The sequence below is a fragment of the Aotus nancymaae genome, unplaced genomic scaffold (genome assembly GCF_030222135.1).
Source record: "Aotus nancymaae isolate 86718 unplaced genomic scaffold, 86718_ANA_hifiasm-v0.15.2.pri h1tg000029l, whole genome shotgun sequence".
NCBI classification, from domain to species: Eukaryota; Metazoa; Chordata; class Mammalia; order Primates; family Aotidae; genus Aotus; species Aotus nancymaae.
In genome coordinates this window covers 52,684,354-52,704,804 of record NW_026988442.1, presented here as the reverse complement: position 1 = coordinate 52,704,804, position 20,451 = coordinate 52,684,354, and the positions used below count along the sequence as shown (strand labels likewise).

At 34.9% G+C, this 20,451-nt stretch overlaps 1 protein-coding gene across 19 annotated transcripts in view; it reads right to left on the bottom strand.

Moving 5' to 3' along the window:
- BAZ2B (bromodomain adjacent to zinc finger domain 2B) overlaps window positions 1-20,451 on the bottom strand; it is a 432,545-nt gene that overhangs the window by 376,100 nt on the left and 35,994 nt on the right. For 18 of the 19 annotated variants that reach the window (XM_064382711.1, XM_064382695.1, XM_064382705.1 and 15 more), the window contains exon 3: window positions 6,317-6,419. The gene's annotated coding sequence lies outside the window, so the exon portion shown is untranslated. Of the gene's footprint in view, window positions 1-6,316; window positions 6,996-20,451 lie in introns of those variants that run through there. The other variant, XM_064382696.1, reaches the window with a different exon arrangement.

The window sequence follows — 20,451 nt, the reverse complement described above, 5'->3', positions numbered from 1 at the left end:
CTAATTTTTTGTATTTTAGGAGATGGGGTTTTACCATGTTGCTCAGGCTGGTCTTGAACTCCTGAGCTCAGGCAATCCACCTGCCTTGGCCTCCCAAAATGCTCTGATTACAGGTAGGAGCCACTGCACCCAGCTACATTTTATTTGTATTGAAAAGATGGGGTCTCCCCATGTTGCCTGGGCTGGTCTTGAACTCCTGGGATCAAGCAATCTTCCCACCTTGGCCTCCCAAAGTGCTGAGATTACAGGTATTAGCCATCGTTGAAGATTTTTGCATCTATATTCATGAAAGGTTTTGATCTGTACTTTCCTTTTCTTGTAATGTCTTTGTCTAGTTTGGGTACTGGAATAATTCCAGCTTGACAGAATGTGTTAGGAAGCATTCCCTCTGTTCTATTTTCTGGAAGAGATTGTAGAGAATTTGTATAATTTCTTTCATAAATGTTTCTGTTCAGTTTCTTTATTCCTACTATTATTTTGTAATCTGGCTTCCTAGAATTTGCCTGTTTCAACACTACTCAGTAGTCAGCCAATGGCTGTGGCTCAATCAGCCTCAACATTGTGCTCAAATACCGTGAGTCAATAAGATTGTTACCATTTGCCAATTATCTGTGTGTGGGTTGCAGAACCTACTAAAAGTCTGAGCCAAATCTTTAGTCTCCTTTGTCTTTTTACTTTTTGCCAGATGCTCTTGGGTATTCTTTGAACATGTGTAGTTTGCTAGTTAGCAAGGGATGTGTGGAGGGCCCCTATATAGATACCTCATTTCTGACAGTGTGAGACTCTGTCTCAAAATAAATAAATAAATAATAAATATAATATCAATTTACTATTTTAAACATTTTTAAGTATACAATTCAGTGACATTAAACATATTCATAATTTTGTGCAACCATCATCATTTTCCATTTCCAGAACTTTTTCATCATGCCAAACAGAAACTCTATACTCATTAAAGGGTAACTCCCCATTCCTTTCTCCCCATAGCATGTGGTAAGCTCTATTCTGCTTTGTCTCTATTAATTTGCCTCTACAAGGTACCATATATACCATAAATAAGTGAAATCATATAATTGTCCTTTCAGTTTTGGCTCATTTCACTTAGCATAATGTTTTGGAGAGTCAATCATCTTGTACCATGAATTAGTATTCATGGTGGATGAATAATATCCCACCATATGGATATATAACATTTTGTTTATCCTTTATTCATTTAATGGAATTTGAGTTGTTTCCATCTTTTGGCCATTATGATGCTGCCATGAACATTAATCTGTGACTACTTCTGTGGACACATGTTTTCATTTCTCTTGAGCATATACCTAGTTGTAGAAGTGATTTAATGGTAACTTTATGTTTAACTTTTTAAGGAACTGCCAAACTGTGCAAAGCAAACGACATAGTTTTCTCTCCCACAAGCAGTGTACAAAGGTTCCAATTACTCCACATACTCCCCAATATTTTTTTTTTTTTTTTTGAGATGGAGTATCACTCTGTTGCCCAGGCTGGAGTGTAGTGGCATGACTTCAGCTCACTGCAACCTCCACCTTCCATGTTCAAACAATTCTCCAGCCTCAGCCTCCTCAGCAGCTGGGATTACAGGCGTGCACCACCATGCCCAGCTAATTTTTGTACTTTTAGTAGACATGGGGTTTTACCATGTTGGTCAGGCTGGTCTCGAATTCCTGACCTCAAGTGATCCACCTACCTCAGCCTCCCAAAGTGCTAGGATTACAGGCATGAGCCATCATGCCTGGCCACCAATATTTATTTTAAAAATAGCATTATTATAGTATAATTGATATACAAAATACATACATGTAGAATGTACAATTTGATAAATTGTGACTTATGAATATTCTCATGAAACAATACCATAATCAAGATAGTGAATAATATATCCATCACTCCAAAATGTTTTTTCATCCCTTTTGTAATCTTTTCTCCCTCCCTACTCCCCTTCTTCCTGTCCCCAAGTAACTAACAATCTATTTCTTGCCACTAGAGATTTGTCTATTTTGTTTATATAGTTTATAAATGAAATCATACAATATGTATTCCCTTTTTGTATGGGTCACTTCATTTAGAAAAATTACTTTGAACTTCAACCATATTGTAATATGTGTGTGAATAGTTCAGCTTTTTATATTGCTGAGTAGTATTCTATTGTATGGATATACTATAATTTTTTTTTTTTTTCTCTTTGAGACAGAGTCTTGTACTGTCACCTGGGGGGGAAGTACAGTGGCACGATCTCAGCTCACAGCAACCTCTGCCTCCTGGATACCAGCAATTCTCCTGCTTCGGCCTCCTGAGTAGCAAGGATTATAGGCGCCTGCCACCACATCTAATTTTTATTTATTTATGCGCACACACACACACACACACACACACACACACACATTTTGGAGACTAACTTTTACTCCTGTAATTTTCTTCTGTTGCTTTTTTTTTTTTGAGACATTTCACTTTGTTGCCCAGGCTGGAGTGCAATGGTGCAATCACGGCTCACTGCAACCTCGCCTCCTGGGTTCAAGCGATTCTTCTGTCTGAGCCTCCTTCGTAGCTGGAATTATAGGTGCCCACTGCCATGCCTGGCCATTTTTTTGTATTTTTAGTAGAGACAGGGTTTCACCATGTTAGTCAGCCTGGACTTGAACTCCTGACCTCAGGTGATCTGCCCGCCTTGGCCTCCCAAAGTGCTGGGATTACAAGAGTAAGCCACTTCGCACAGCCTGTTGCTAACTTTTTTTTTTTTTTTTTCTGAGACAGAGTCTCACTCACTCTGTTACCCAGGCTGGAGTGCAATGGCGTGGTCTCGGCTCACTGCAGCCTCCGCCTCCCGGGTTCGAGCGATTTTCCTGCCTCAGCCTCCCAAGTAGCTGGGATTACAGGTGCTTGAACCTGGGAGGTGGAGGTTGCAGTAAGGTAAGATTGTGCCACTGCACTGCAGCCTGGGTGACAGAGTGTGACTCTATCTTAAAAAAAAAAAAAAAAAAAAAAAACCCTCCATTCCCTCAGTAAATTATCTTGGCATCCTTGGTGAAAATCAGTTAATTATGTATGGGTTTGCCGGGCCTATTTTAAGATTTGATTCTGTTCCATTGTTCTGTGGGCCTTTCATTTCATTAATAACAAATAGTTATGATTATACCTTGAAGTCTTAAAATCTGGATAGGTTCCCCAATTTTTATCATTTAAAAAATTGCACTACCTATTACTGTTTGTTTTTGTGCATTTTCACATTGACTAGCTTTTCATGTTCTCTCACAATGGTCTATGGAAATTTTGACTGAAATTATATTGGTTTTATTAATCAATTTGATTAGAAACAACATGTCAACAATCCTGAGTGTTGTAATTCATGAACATGGTATATCTATTAAATTCAGTCACTTAAAAATTCTCTCATCAGTGTTTTATAGTTTTCTGGGTAGAGATTGGAAATGTATTTTGTTATCTTTATTCCTAAGTATTATCTTTTGATAAAATTTTTTTAAAAACACCAATTGTTTGCTGCTATTATATAAAACATTCAACTCATTTTATCTTAACTTTATATTCTCTAACGTTGTTCATTCATTCATTTGTTCTAGTAGTTGCTTTTGCAGAGGGACATTTTTATTTTGCCCTTTAGGATCTTTATACACATTACTGTTATTATTTTGCCCTAATGCAATGTCTAGAGCATTTGGTACAACGTTAAATATAAGTGATGAAAGAGGTCATTCTTTCCATGTTTCTAATCTTTGGGATAATATATTCCATCTTTCACTGTTATATATGATGTCAGTTGAGGGTTTTCCAGTATTTCTCCTTTTCAGATTAAGAAGTTCCCTATTGTTCCTGGTTTACTTAGTTTATATCATGAATGCATGTTTAATTTTGTCAACTGTTTTCTCTTTTTTCTCAATCATTTAGGTAAGTACATGTTTATTTTGTTTTTCTTTTAATAAAACTGACCAAACAAATAATCAGATATTTGTTTGGCCAGTTTTCTCTCATCTGTTTTTTGGATAGTGGATTTCTGTTCTTATATTTATTCCTTCTTCCTTCTTCTTAGTTTAGGTTCCATTTGCTTTTCCTAGTCTAGCTTTTTAAAATCTTAGGTCATTAATTTTAAAGCTTTGTTTTCTAATTTAAGAAATTGAAATGACTCACACCTGTAATTCCAGCACTTTGGGAGGACGAGGCAGGCCGATCACTTGAGGTCAAGAGTTTGAGACCAGCCTGGCCAACATGGCGAAACCCTGTCTCTATTAAAAATATAAAAATTAGCCAGGCGTGGTGGTGCATGCCTGTGATGCTGGCTACTCGGGAGGCTGAGGCAGGATAATTGCTTGAACCTGGGAGGCAGAGGTTGCAGTGAGCTGAGATCATGCCACATTACTCCAATCTGGGTGACAGAGCAAGAGAGTCTGTCTCAAAAAAACAAAGAAATTGAAGCTATGTTACCCTTTAAGCACTACTTTATCTACATTCCTCAAATTATTCAAAATATTTGGTATTTTACTATCTTATTGTTATCAATTTTTAATTCTGTGTGGTAAGAGAACAACCTGCATAATTTCATTCCTTTTAAATTTGTTTTGTTTTATTGTCTATCATATGGTCTCTGTATGAGAATATACCATGTGAACATAAAAAAATGTATTTGACAGTTATTTAGGTATAGTATTCCAAATGTATCTATTAGATCAAAGTAGTTCATAGCGTTGTCTAAATTTCCTATGTCTTTACAGATTTTTTTAGTTGGTCTATCAATAACTAAGAAGGGAGTATTAAAATCTTCTACTACGATCTCAATTTTTGCTTCATGCATGTTCTCAATTTTTGCTTCATGCATGTTTAAGTTGCTGTTACACAGGCATTTGTGATTATGTTTTCTTGAATTGTGCCTTTAATCATTATGAAATAACACTCTTGGCCAGGTGTGGTGGCTCATGCCTGTAATCCCAGCACTTTGGGAACCTGAGGTGGGTAGATCACTTGAGGTCAGGAGTTCTAGACCAGTCTGGTCAACATGGTGAAATCTTATCTCTACTAAAAATAGAAAACATTAGCCAGGCGTGGTGGCATGTGCCTGTAATCCCAGCTACTGAGGAGGCTGAGGCAGGAGAATCACTTGAACCCTGGAGATGGAGGTTGCAGTGAGCAGAGATTAGGCCATTGCACTCCAGCCTGGAAGACAGAATGAGACACTGTTTCAAAAAAAAAAAGAAAGAAATATCACTCTTTCTCTCTGGTAATACTCTCAGTCTTAAAAGCTATTTCATCTGATATTAATATAGCTGTTTTTCTTTTTATGCTGTTTGCCTGGTATAGTTTTATCTATTCATTTACTTTTAACGTATTTGTAATGTTCAGCCTAGGGTATATCTCTTGTAGGAAGTATAGTCTCTTCTTTGTTTTATATCTGCTCTAACAACCTGCCTTTAAATTTTAGTATTTGGACTTTTAATATTTAATGTGATCATTGTTATAACTGAATTTCATTTAATAACTTTATTACTTAGTTCTGTTATCTCTATTTGTTGTTGCAGTAGTTTCTGTTGTTCTTTCCTTTTTTTTTTTTTTTTTTTTTTGAGATGGAGTCTTGCTCTGTCGTCCAGGCTGAAGTGAAGTGGTGTGACCTGGACTCACTGCAACCTCTGCCTCCTGGGTTCAAGTAATTCTTCTGCCTCAGCCTCCTGAGTAGCTGGAATTACAGGCATGCACCACCATGCCTGGCTAAGTTTTGTATATTTACTAGAGATGGGGTTTCACCATGTTGGCCAGGCTGGTCTTCACATACAACTCCTGACCTCAAGTGATTCCACTTACCTCGGCCTCCCAAAGTGCTGGAATATGAGCCACCATGCTCAGCCTCTTTCCTACTTTTTAGAAAGATAATTTAAATACTTTTTAGTACTGCATTTTAACAATTCTATTGGCTCATAAGCTATACCTTTTTGTACTTTCTTTTTAGAGATTTCACTAATCTCTAGAGATGTATCACAATATACATCTCTAACCTTTCAGAGTTCAAGCAGAACACTATTATCTCCTCTTCATGTAAAATATATACGCCTTGCAAGCATTTAAGTCCCTTTAATCACCTGTCCCCTTGCCACATACCATATATTGTTATAGTTTTATGTGTTTTATAGTAATTATAAAACTTTTATTGTAAATAAAAGTAATGTAAATATGTATTACATCTGCATATATTGAAAACTCCAAAACTCCAATGTTATAATTTTGTTTTATATATTCAAAGGTAGTTTTAAAGAATTTAAGAGGATAAAAAGTCTTTTATTTTTATCCAGATATTTACCATTTCTGATGTTCTTCATTTGCTCCTGAAGGTCCAAGTTTTCTGTTAATATCATTTCTTTTTCAATTGAAGAACTTCCATTATCATTTCTTGTAGTATAGGTCTGCTGGAGACAAATTTCTCTTAGTTTCCCATTTGTAAAATTGTCTTAATTTTGCCATCATTTCTGAAGGATACTTCCACTGGACACAGAATTCTGGACTGACTGATTTATTGTTTCAGGTTTTAAGATGATGTTATACTATCTTCTGTCCTCTATGCTTCCTGATGAAAAATGTTGGCCTTCAAATTATTGTTCTTTTATATGTAAAGCAAACTTTTCTCTGTCTGCTTTCATAATTATTTTCTTTATCTTAGGTTTCAGATTATAAGTCTGTCTAGGCCTGCTTTTCCAAGAATAGTACTCACGGTTCTAACTGCACCTCAGTATTCCTCATCCCTTGATTTTTGTCATGTCAAATATACTGAACCTTTAAATCTGGCCCTCCCTTACTATCTACTGTCTTCACTCATAAGCTGTCAAGGTTGATGTTCAGAACTGCTGTCTTACTGGTTAATGTTTTATAATTCAATTGGGCCACTGGAGCTCCTTGCAATACTTTCATTGTCTCAAAGAACCATTTCAAATTAAAAAAAAAATGCATGCAAGGGTGATAGACATTAAGACAGAAAACAATTGGTAGCTATATAGGACATAAATAACTAATTCCTTCTAGAAGGTACTACCTCAAATATTTTAAAAGTGAACCCAGAGAGGCAATGTTTTAAAATTGAGTTTAAATATAAATGTCTCAATTTTAAAAAGAAGAGAACATATCGGATACAACAGTTATTTATTGGGATGATTTCACCAATTAGACAAAAAAAAATAATTGCCTGGTCCTGCTGAAGTTTTCAGAGGCATGGTCAATGAATATGTACTCTTTCTGCTCAGGGATACTCAGTATACTAGTCAAGTTAGCAGAAAAAGTTTATGTATTCTTAGCAAATAATCTGATACATTTATATAATGAAGACCAAACACTAGAGATGCTTATGCTAATGGCCTTTCAGATTTGGATAGCATGTTGTTTTTCCCTCTAATGGTCACTTCTCATGTATATATAATTTTTAATCATATCAACAAATTCCTTTATAAAACAACTAATCCTAACTGTACTGTATGTAATAATGTTCTACAACTCTTAGAATAGTTCTAGTGAGCTGCTCAAAAATACAACCATGTTGTCAAACTTAAGTGTGACTTGAAAATTCTTCACCTCATTTTCATCCCAGAAACCCTTTACTTCTTTTTTCTTTGTGTATATATTGTTATATTAGGCATTACTATTTGATTTTTCATATAAACATCATAAACTTTTGTATAAAGTTTATATTAGACATTACTATTTCATTTTCCATATAAACATTCTAAACTTTTTAATAAGATATAAGAATAGTTTTCTAGTTGCAACAAAACAATAATTTTGCTTTAGAATATAAGACTGCTCACAATCAATTGAGACAACGAGGATTTATGGCACACATTTCAAAAATGTTGAAGAAGAAGTAGTGTAACAACCATGAATGTACTTAAGGATTATATTGTAGCTGATTTATAGCAGTCGATCACATAAACACACAAGTTGTAATGTTTTAATTGTTAAATCTAAGGGATCTCACCCACATAAACAATGTTCAACAACTGTCAGTATTGTCTTTTTCTTTCCCATAAATCCCCCAAGTTGGAAAGATAAACAGAAGAAAATAAAACTATACAGTTTTCATTAAAATAGAAAGTAAACAACACTACATCTTATACAAAATCCTGGGACCTTAGAATCCTCATGGAAATACAGTTGCCAGTGATGCTAACCAGAGTGAAGGTTTTTCCAGGTATAAGCAGCATCTACTTTATTCTTTTGGAGAGAGGGAAGTGTTATAGCTTTCTGACTCCTCCTCCTGTTGCTTCAGACTTTGGGGAGTGCTTGCCAGCTAACCTGGTCTAAGTATATAACATACACCTAGCATATTTCTGAGAGTTTACTGAGAGGCAAGTGAATAATAGGCCAAGTCTCAAGCTTCCATGAGCATCTGTCCAAAATTAGGCCCAACACTTTCTTGAGGGTTGCCTCAAAACACCTGCAAAAACACTTGTATTTGAAGGGTTCTTACACTGAACACAAACTAAGGTCAATAGTCACAAATCTTTCTCTCCAGAGTCCACTCCTTGGGCCTTGGTGAGTGATCATTTGGCCAACAACCATGAGGTGTATACTTTTGTATGTTTTGTACCTGGGGATTGACTCATGTAGATGGGTATGACTTTACTGAGCACAATGTACTTGCTCCTTTTGAGCCTCATCATGGCAGGCTTTTCACAGATTCAACTGGTTCCATTTATCGTAATCATGGTCTTCTTTTTTATGTTCAAATTGTCAACATTTGGCCAATAAAAGCTCCTTGAATCTGGCATCTTTGTCAGTATTTCCAGACATCTGAAAAGGTATTCTTGCTTTCTCACAGCAAATAATATATTATAGACAAATATTATTTTCTTCTGCTACAAACACTTAAGCAGCTATTCTCCAAATAATCCTGGATTGTGTTAGCAGGCAATATTATTTGGAAAAGGCCAAAAAGCAAGATACTTAGCTCAGAGGGTCTCAGTTTCCTTTCTAACATGAGGCTTGTAAATGTAATAATATTTTAGCCCCTTAAGCTTATAAGCTATGCTTTAAAAAAAGATATTGCATTGAATGACACATAAGTTTTTCTACTAGTTAGTTCCTTATCCAAAGTCTGGCTTGACTTAAAACATGCTACATAGGTTCACTGATCTTGTGAAACTAATCACAACTAATTGACAACGTTAGAAGTTATAATTTCATGTATCAAGTTATAATTTTCATGTATCAAAACTATCTGTTTTCAGTCAGGGAAATGTGTTGCCAGACTCTCCAGTAACTGAAATAGAGGGGTGAGAAATATATATAAATCCTCTTCTACTCCAAAAATACACATTCTCTCCCACCCAAAAAGTATGCTTCTCAGGTCTGGTGGAATTCTCATTTATATGGGCAATACAGTTTGCTGATAAGAAAAACAGTTTGTCATTTTACTGTGCCTGTTGCAGATGTTTAGTCCATCACTGTGTCGCATTGTGGTGTGGCCTCCATCCAAACGGTTTCCATTAGAATTGTCATTTCTAGTTCTTAGCCTCTCTCTCTTTAACACTTGATACCATATAAGTTAATTTATAGTTGCAGAAAACAAAAATATCTGCAGCTATGTTATGTGAAAAGGATTTTTATTTATTTACAAAAATGTAAGTATCCATTATACAAATTTCCAAGGATTCAGAATAGTAGGAAAAGTCATAATAATAAACCCACATATATTCTTATACAGTTTAAGATATTATGAACATATGGGCATTCTTATTTCTTCTATACCTGTGATGGTTAATACTGAGTGTCAACTTGATTGGATTGAAGGATACAAAGTATTGATCCTGGATGTGTCTGTGAGGGTGTTGCCAAAGGACTTTAACATTTGAGTCAGTGGGCTGGGAAAGGCAGACCCACCCTTAATCTGAGTGGGCACAATCTAATCAGCTGCCAGCATGGCTAGAATATAAGCCGGAAGAAAAATCTGCAAAGAGATACTGGCCTAGCCTCCCAACCTACATCTTTCTCCTATGCTGAATGCTTCCTGCCCTCAAACGTCTGACTCCAAATTCTTCAGTTTTGGAACTCGGACTGTCTCTCCTTGCTCCTCAGCCTGCAGATGGCCTGTGGCCTGTTGTGGGACCCTGTGATTGTGTGAGGTAATACTTAATTAACTCATATATATATATATATATATATATATATATATATATATATATATTCCATTAGTTCTGTCCCTCTAGAGAACCCTGACTAATACAATACCTCTAATCATTTCTCTTACTGGATTACTTAAAAGCAAACTACATCCATCCATCCTATCATTTCATGTGTAACTACCTCAGAATGTGTCTATAAAAGAAGAAACTTAAAAAAAATTGCTATACCATTCTGACACCTAAAAATCAACGATCATTTTCTTTTTTTGTAACAGGGTCTTTCACATTCTGTCATCCAGGCTGGAGTGAAGTGGTACAATCATGGCTCAGCTCACTACAGGCGTGACCTCCCAAGCTCAAGCAATCCTCCCACCTCATCCTCCCAAATAGCTGGGACTATAGGCCTGTGTCATCACATCTGGCTAATTTAAAATTTTTTTTGTAGAGATGGGGTTTCACTATGCTGCCTAAGCTGGTCTCAAGCTCCTGGACTCAAAGGATCCTCCTACCTTGGCTTCCAAATTGCTGGGACTACAGGCATGACCCACCATACCTGGCCAGAAATTTTCAATAATATTCAGTCAGTATTCAAATTTACTTAATTGTCTCATCAAATTATTTTACAGCTTTCTTTTTGGGAATTACAAACAAAAAATGTATACGTATTGTATTTGGTAGCTATACTTTCAAGTCTTTCTTTTTGAAGAAGGGTAGTTTTATTTAATCAACATATATATATTGAAGTATAATCAACAGAAGTACATAAACCATAAGCACATAGTTTTATAAAGCATTTCAAAGTGGACAAGTGTTCAAGAAATAGAACATTACAAACACATCAGAAGCCCCTTAATATACCCTTCTCAATCACTACTCCCTATCATTATTCACAAAAATAAGCACTATGAATTCTAAAAATATTGAATAATTTAGAATGTTTTTGAATTTTATGTAAATGAAATCATATAGTACATTTACATATTATTTTGCATTGAGTTTTACGGATTCAACATTATGTTAGTGAGATATATCCCTGCTGCTGCACCTAGTAGCAGTAGGATTTCATTCATTTTCAAAGATATAAAGTCCTACTATGTTGCCCAGTCTGGGCTCAAACTAGTAGAATAATGCTGCTATGATTCTTGTACATATCTTATTGGTGCACATATTCATGTGTATGGGGTATATCTAGAAATGGAAATGAAAAGTGATACATACATACATACACACACACACACACACACACACACACACACACACACGAATCAGTTTTAGCAGTCACAAAAAGTGTCCAAAATGCTGTCATCTATTAGCAGTGTATGATGGAGTTGCTCCACTTGAATTACAACCAAACTTAAAGTTCAATAAGCGAGATTTTGTCTTTATTTTCCAAAAAAGAAATATGGGACTTTTATTTTCTAGTTGTCAGATCTGGGTACCAAAATAAGCTGGTCTCATAAAATGAGTTGGCAAGTGTTCATTTATATTCTACTTTATCTTAAAGTAATGTTTTAAATAATTAGCCAGTGGAACCTGAAGTCTTTATGTGGAAAGGTTTTTAACTATTGTTAACAAATATAGACAACTTCTTTTATTTGTATGTTGAATTTTTCCAGGAACTTTTCCATTTCACATAAATTTCCTAATATATTAGCATAGTTAAAAATATCCTCCTAAAGTCTGTTGGCTATGTAATGATATCCTCTTCTTCATTTTGGATAATGACAATTTGTGTCTTCTTGTCTTTTCCTGACAATTCTTGTTATCAGTTTTAATGATATTTCCAAAGAATGAACTTGCAGTTTTAGTTTTTGTCTAATATATGCTTATTTTCTATTTCATTAATTCTACTTTAACCTTTATTATCCTTTTATTCTCCTTAAATTTATCTTTCTGATATTTTTCTAACATATTAAAAAATCAATTTTTAAATCATTTGGGGTGCTTTCTTCTTTTACTATATGCATGTAAGGATCTAAATTTCATTCTGAGCATAGCTTTTCATGTATCCCATCAGTTTTGTCTTATTTTTAGCATTCATTTCAAAATTTTTTCTTTTTTTCTTTTTTTTGAGATGGAGTCTCACTCTGTAACCCAGGCTAGAGTGCATTGGCACTATCTTGGCTCACTGCAACCCCCACCTCTTGGTTCAAACAATTCTCCCATCTCAGCCTCTTGAGTAGCTGGGATTACAGGCATGCACCACCACGCCCTGCTAATTTTTGTATTTTAGGAGAGATGGGGTTTCACCATGTTGGCCAGGCTGATCTTGAACTCCTGACCTCAAGTGATCCACCCACCTTAGCCTCCCAAAGTGATAGGATTACAGATGTGAGCCACTGCACCCGGCCTCAAAATATTTTTCTAATTTACACTATAGTTTATTCTTTGATCCAAGGGTAATGGAGAACTATCTGGCTTAATTTCCAAATATACAGATGTTACCTTTTGTTAGACCTCTGCCACCCCATGTCCCATTTGGCTCTTAAGCTCTTTTCTGTATCTTCCATCCTCATTTCTCTCTGCACTTTGGTACAGATATATTCCTCTGAACTATACAGATAAAATGGGCCAGATAAAATATAGAATGCTATGTAGTCTTCTGAACTTCACTATTTTACTTAACAAAATATCTTAGAAACCACTCCAGTAGTATATAGTGATATTCTTCATTCTTTTTTACAGGCTTGTGTTTCACAATTGTGTGGATGTACCATGTTTTAGTCAACCATTCCCTCTTGATAGATGTTTGAATTGTTTCTAGTCTCTTTCTACTAGAAATAAGATTATAATAAATAACCCTGTATATAATTCATACTGCATTTTTTTTTTCAATTAAATTTTGGGACATAGCAATGAAACTGCTGCTTGAAAGGGTAAATGTATATGACACACAGCAAAATAATGCCAAATCTCTTTCCATAGTATGATATCACTTTGTAATCCTATAAGTAGTGTATGACAATGCCTGATTCCTCACATCCTCACCAACAGCTGGAAATTCATGGGTTTGTGCCAATTTCATAAGTAAAAAATTATGTATTAGTGCACTCTCACCTCTTCTCATGAGTAACCTGAGCATGTATTCTGTTGTTTAAAAAAAATTTTTATGCCGGGTGCGGTGCCTCATGCTTGTAATCCTGGTACTTTGGGAGGTCGAGGCAGGCGGATCACGAGGTCAGGAGATTGAGACCATCCTGGCTAACACGGTGAAACCCTATCTCTACTAAAAATACAAAAAATAAGCCAGGTGTGGTGGCACGTGCCTGCAATCCCAGCTACTCAGGAGGCTAAAGCAGGAGAATCGCTTGAACGCAGGAGAATCGCTTGAACCCAGGAGGCAGACAGTGAGCTGAGATCCTGCCACTGCACTCCAGCCTGGACGACAGAGCAAAACTGTGTCTCAAAAAAAAATTTTTTTGTTTTAGATGTCTGTTCATAGTACAGATTTTTTTCCATAAGGTTAATGTACATTTTTTCCTTTATTTTCAGCAACTCTTAACATATTACAGATAATAACCCTGTGTCTGGGACATACACTACAAATATTTTTCTGGTTTGTTATCTGTCATTTTTACTTTGTTTATTGTGCATTTGTTATTTGAAACTTCATGTTTTTGCTCTTTTTTGTCTTTAAAATTCATTTTTTCATACAATAATTATAAGATACAATAGAATAAAAAAGTCTATTTAAATAGCAATAAAAAATAAAATATCTGGAATAAATTAAAAACAAACATGCAAAGTCTTTACGAGGAAAACGTTAAAACACTCTAAATAATAATAAAAGTAGATTTGAATGAACACAAATACATCCTTTGCTCATCAATAGAATGATTCATTATTACAAATTTATTAATTATACTGAAATTTATAAAATTAGTGTGGTCTGCAACTGAACAAGTTGATACTAATATCCATATGACAGGTAAGGATGAAAGCATAGCAGAAAAACCCTAATAAAGAAAAGGAAAGCTTAGATCTTCCAGTTATTTAAATATATTAGAAATCTACTATAACTAAACTAGTATAGTATTAACACATGAATAGACAGAAGACCAGTGAGGAAGAATAAAGATTCTAAAAACTGACAAGTATAGATTTAGAAATTTAGTTTGCAATAAAGAGGTTATCTCAGAAGACTAGAGGAAAAATGAACTTTTTAATAAATAATGTTGAGATAACTAGATAGCTATTTGGAAAATGATATATGTGGATTCATTTTGCACACCATACATATGCATACACCCCAAGTAGACCTAAGTTCTAAATGTAAAGTATAAAATGATACAGAGCGAAATGAAACATATATTCATTTCCTTATAACTTAGATATTGAGAAAGATTTTATATATATGACTCAAACTCCAGATTCATTAAAAGAAAATATTGACAAATCTGTTACATAAAAATGAAAAACTTCTGTATGGCAAAAAACATCGTAAGTAAAGTCCAGAGACAAATGATAAGCAGGGAGGAAATACTTGCAACATAAACTACAGGTAAAAGGCTAATATTTCTAAGACATAAAGAACTCTTAGATAACCAATTAAAAAATCTAATCCCAATGAAAAATAGGCAAAAAAAAAATTAAGCAGATGATTCAGAAACTTAATATGAAATGGCTCTAAAACATATGAAAATACATTCAGGTTCACTTTCATGAGACAAATGCAAGTTAAAACTACACTAAGATACCATTTCTCACCTTTAGACCAGCAACAACTCTAAAGTTTGACAATTACTCTGTTGGTGAGGCTGTAAGGAAACAGGAATTTAACCATTGCTGGTGGGATATAAAATGCTATAATCTCTAAAGGGAAGAATCTGGCAACATCAAACAAAACTACAAAGGTGTTTATCCTTTGATTTAACAAACCCATTTCTGGAATTTGCCCTGAATATACAGCTCTAAATGTATAAAAGTATCTATGTACAAGGTGATGAATTGCAGCATTATTTGAAATTGCAAAACACAGGAAAAACACATAAATGGTCTTACATTAGAAGGTTGAACTATGGATACCCACACACTGTACATCCCAAATTATGTAGCTGTAAAAGAATAATGAAGATCTCTATGAACTGATAAAAATATATCCAGGATATATTAGGCAAAAATCAAACAAATCAAAACTATAAAAAAGTACACATAGTAGCTATCTTTTCTGAAAGAAATAAGAATATATAATTACATATGAAGATATACATATTTTCACACACACACACACACACAAAAACACATACACAGACAGAATGAAAACCAAAACAAAACAAAACAAAAACCCTCTAGAGGAATAACCAGACACAGAAAAAGAACTAGCTATCTAAAGAAGGTGAGTGAAAGAGTAGAAGGGACAAAAGAGGGAATGACATTTCATTGATTATATATTTTTGTATAGTTTTTATTTAAGAACATTTAAGAGTAAATAATATAATTTAAAAAAAATTTTTTTTTTTAATTTAAAAGAACAGGGAAGTCAGATGCAGTGGCTGATACTTGTAATCCCAGCTGAGGTGGGAGGCCGAGGTGGGCAGATTGCTTGAGCCAACGAGTTCAAGACCAGCCTGGGCAACATGGTGAAACCTCATCTCTACAAAAACTACCTGGGTGTGGTGGCATGTGCTCATAGTCCAGTTACTTGGGAGGCTGAGATGAAGGATCACCTGGGTCCAGTAAGTGAGGGCTACAGTGAGCTGTGTGATCACACCATTGTACTCCAGCCAGGGCAACGAAGTGAGACCCTGTCTCAAAAAAAAAAAAAAAAGAAAGAAAGGAAAGGGAAAGGGAAAGGAAACAGAAAGGGAAGGAAAAATGAAAAGAAAGGAAGGAAGGGAAAGCGGAAGGGGAAGGAAGGATTCCCAGTGCTTTGGGAGGCTGAGGTGGGCCAATCACTTCATGTTAGGAGTTCAAGACCAGCCTGGCCAACATGGTGAAACCCCATCTCTACTAAAAAATACAAAAACTAGCCAGGCGTGTTAGCATGTGCCTGTAATCCCAGCTACTTGGGAGGCTGAGGTAAGAGAATCACTTGAACCTGGGAGGTAGAGGTTGCAGTGAGCTGAGATAGGTTGCAGTGAGCTGAGATTGCACCATTGCAGTCCAGCCTCGACGACAAGAGTGAATCCCCTTCACTCTTGAACCCTTCTACTCTTTCACTCACCTTCTTTAGATAACTAGTTTTTTTTTTTTTTTTTCGTTTCTGGTTATCATTTTATCAAAAAAATAAAAAGAACAAAGAAAACCAAAGTTGAATACTTGAAGAAACAAATGTAAAGATTTTGAATAAATAACATAGCTAAAACTAATCCAAATAATTTCTGAATACAGTATTTGAAGTATATACCTTTCACTGTTAGAAAAATAAATAAAAATTCAAAAAATTCTTCAGCTCTATCTTAAAAGCCTATTGTCTGTAATGACATTGGAGCAGCATTTTTGTATGATTTTGTCTTTGTTGCAGCATTAAGCAAATGAGTAAACATATAAAACACTCTTGGGAGCCAGAGTTCCTCACTGGGAGAGAAATAATACACCAATACGGAATTGGGGAAGACAAGACAGAATCCTCTCATTTTAGACTGGAATAAGACTTATTAGAAGTTGGCACAGTGGCTCTTGCATATAATCCTAGCACTGTGGGGAAGCATAGGTGGGAGAATCACTTGAGGCCAGGAATTTGAGACCTTGTTTCTATTATAATAAACAAATTAAAAGAGGCAATAAAATATTAAAATATTTTTTAAACACATCACACTTTTTCAGTAAAAAAAGGTACAACAGAATACAATTTAACAAATGTTAAATGAGCCCATTAACTGTAAAAATCCTCTAATTCGTGAATCATAGGAGAAATTTGTATACATTAGTGAACTATTCACTATGCCTAGTGAACAGAGAATATGAGGGAGTAAATTCAAGGTAAACATGTGATAGCAATGTATGTCCAACTTTATAAAGGGAAATCACTCCAGTTATAGAATTGTGAAACCCAAGAAAGACAATCGGAAGAAATACTAAAAAATAGATCAATTATTTTTCAGAGATAATTAAGGTACAATTTTATCTAAAATAATGTACAGAAAATGATTCTCCAGATTTCCCCAACTGATTTAATAATTACCTACCTATTTTCATATTTCCCCACATATCATCTCATTAGAGAATATAATAAAATCTTAGCTTTTCTACGCGAAATGTTTCAATTACCTTTTTTTTCTTTTTTTGAGACACGGTCTCACTCTGTCACCCAGGCTGGAGTGCAGTGGCATGATCATAGCTCACTGCAACCTCCATGTCACAGGCTCAAGCTATTCTCCAACCTCAGCATCCCAAGTGACTGGGCATGCAGGGGCACCCCACTAAGTTCAGCTAATTTTTTTGATTTTTTACTATAGATAAGGTCTTGCTATGTTGCCCAGGCTACTCTTGAACTCCTGAACTCCAGCAATCCTCCTGCCTTGGCCTCCCAAACTGCTGGGATTATAGATGTGATACACTATGCATGGCTTCAATTACCATTTTTTAATAAGGTATCTTGTAAGCTTTCTGATATTAGTGACTTGTTTCTTTGTGACACTTCACAGCTGTTTACATATATGCACAAACCACTATTCATGGTATTATGTTTCTCCTAAATGACAACAGTAAGCCTTTACCATATTAAATTTTCTCATTCAAGTGGAAAATTTAAAAATACACAGTAATTTTAAGCTGAGCACATGGTAGGTGCCTGTAGTCCCAGCTACTTGGGAGGCTGAGCTGAGAGGACTGCTTGAGCCCACACATCCAAGGCCAGCACACACACACACACACACACACACACACACACACACACACACATAGTCATTTTAAAGTTGAGTCAGTCAAGGCAAATTCATAAAAACAGAAAGTAGATTAGAAGTTACCAGACACTGGGTGCAATAGGGAGTTATTGTTTACTGGTTACAGAGTTTCTATTTGTGGTGATGAAAAAGTTTTAGAAGCAATGGATGGTTGCACAATAGTGTGAATGTACTTAATGCCACTGAATTGTAGGCTTAAAATGAGTGAAATGGTTAAATTTATGTTATATAAGTGTTATAATTTTTAAAAGTGGTTAAAATAGCAAATTTTATTTTATATATATTACAATTTTTAAAAATTGAATCATTAATTAAAATAAAATTGTCAGCCCTTATTGGATAGAAGTATTATGCTGAAAGGGAATCTTCAACGGTGATAATGATGTACAAATATCAAAGCTTATATAATTATCAATGAACACATATATTTGCTTGAAAAGTAATAAAAATATACAGTTATATGATAAAAATTCTCAAGAAGAAACTGAACTCCTGAAAATACACAGCTTCCTTCATTTTAAAGATAAGAAAGAGGAAAAAGTCTACAAAAACAAAAAGCCCTTGTCCTTTTCTATTTTTTTTTTCTAAACACTTTAAAAGACTGCAGTATAACACAATAATATTTTGTTTCCAACGTTTATTTTAAAGAAATTCTTAATATTTTGTGTAACTATGCTTTTGCTAATTATAATGTAGAAGACTCAAAATAACTAATAAGCCATGAAATTAATATAATTTTTAAAAGTATGTTTTAAAAGAGGCAAGTGATCATTCACTATTTTTTATAGTATCAAAGAAAAGGACAGAAAAACGCAGGAGAAAAAACTGACTGTGTTTTTTTTTTTTTTTTTTTTTTTTTTGTGACGGAGTTTCGCTCTTGTTACCCAGGCTGGAGTGCAATGGCGCGATCTCAGCTCACCGCAACCTCCGCCTCCTGGGTTCAGGCAATTCTTCCTGCCTCAGCCTCCTGAGTAGCTGGGATTACAGGCACGCGCCACCATGCCCAGCTAATTTTTTGTATTTTTAGTAGAGACGGGGTTTCACCATGTTGACCAGAATGGTCTCAATCTCTTGACCTCGTGATCCACCCGCCTCAGCCTCCCAAAGTGCTGGGATTACAGGCATGAGCCACCGCGCCCGGTCTGCACTGTGTTTTAAATGGTAAATTTTATTTCTAATTTTGTATCTATCATTAAAAATATGTGAGGACAAAATACACTTATAAAACAAATAATGCCACATATTGCAACAACGGAGATTCATCCAAAGGCAGTCATTTAAAGTCATTCATATTTGGGTTTCACAATATGCTATCTGAGCACAGAGGATTTCATTCTTAGTTCAGAAGCTTATTTTTCCCAAATCCAGATTATTATAACATTTAGGAAGATAAAAACAAGTGGATTTGTTCTTTGTTTTCTCCCCTCTTTTCTGGGAATTATACTTAAAGCTGCACCAAGTTACTTCTGAGCACCAGAAGCAAACGCTATATTGTTTACATCTCCATCTAGTGGTCTTAAATTTCTGATCTGCATAGTATTCGAAAACTAAATACTTAGAGATAAAAACTTAAAAAAAAACTATCTGACAAAAATTAATACAAACCAAACTTTACAGCTATGAGAAATATTATATAACCTAGTTTCATGCTATTACAATTACAATAGAATGGAATGGCAGAGACTATGTGAAGCCACCAGAAAAAATATGGAGCATTTTCCTGGAGCATCTATTTTACTTAATGCTAAATAATTTAAAACATTTTTGTATTAATGCAAACATAGTCTAGAATAAAATGTTTATTAGTATTTCAGTTTGAGAAGCACAGGGTACAAACTTCTTATTCCATAGAAAAAGAACCTAGTAACTCGAACAATTAAGTTACTTGATCGAGCTCCCTCAACCAGACCATAGAGCAGTATCAAAAATATAGATATTTTATACTTTTTCCATTATAAAATACAAATACTAAATACTAAATACCAACCCCAAATGCCTAATTGCAATATACTTTTTTCTTTGCATATAGTTTCTTAGACATTTTATTCTAATTCCCAGCATTTCCCTTTTACTTCATATCACAGCATACTTACAACCTGTACTAAAAGTACTATTCTCCATTCTAGTGGTGCATGCCTGTAGTCCCAGATGCTCAAGAGGTTGAGGTAGGTAGGACTGTTTGAGTCCAGAAGTTAGGGGCCAGCCAGGGTAATATAGTGAGACTACCTTGTGTCAAAAAAAAAAAGGTATTATTCTACATTTTTCCTAAAATTGATTTGAAATTATAAAAGTGATTTGATGGTGGGGGAGGCAAATAGTTCTATAATCCTAAAAACATGTACAGATTTATGTAACTACCACCACAATCAGGATACAGAACACTTCTATCACACACTATTGTGTACTATTATACACAATCCCTTGTACTATTACTTTTGCAGTTTCATAATCCCTAACCCCTGATAACTACTGATCTGTTTTCT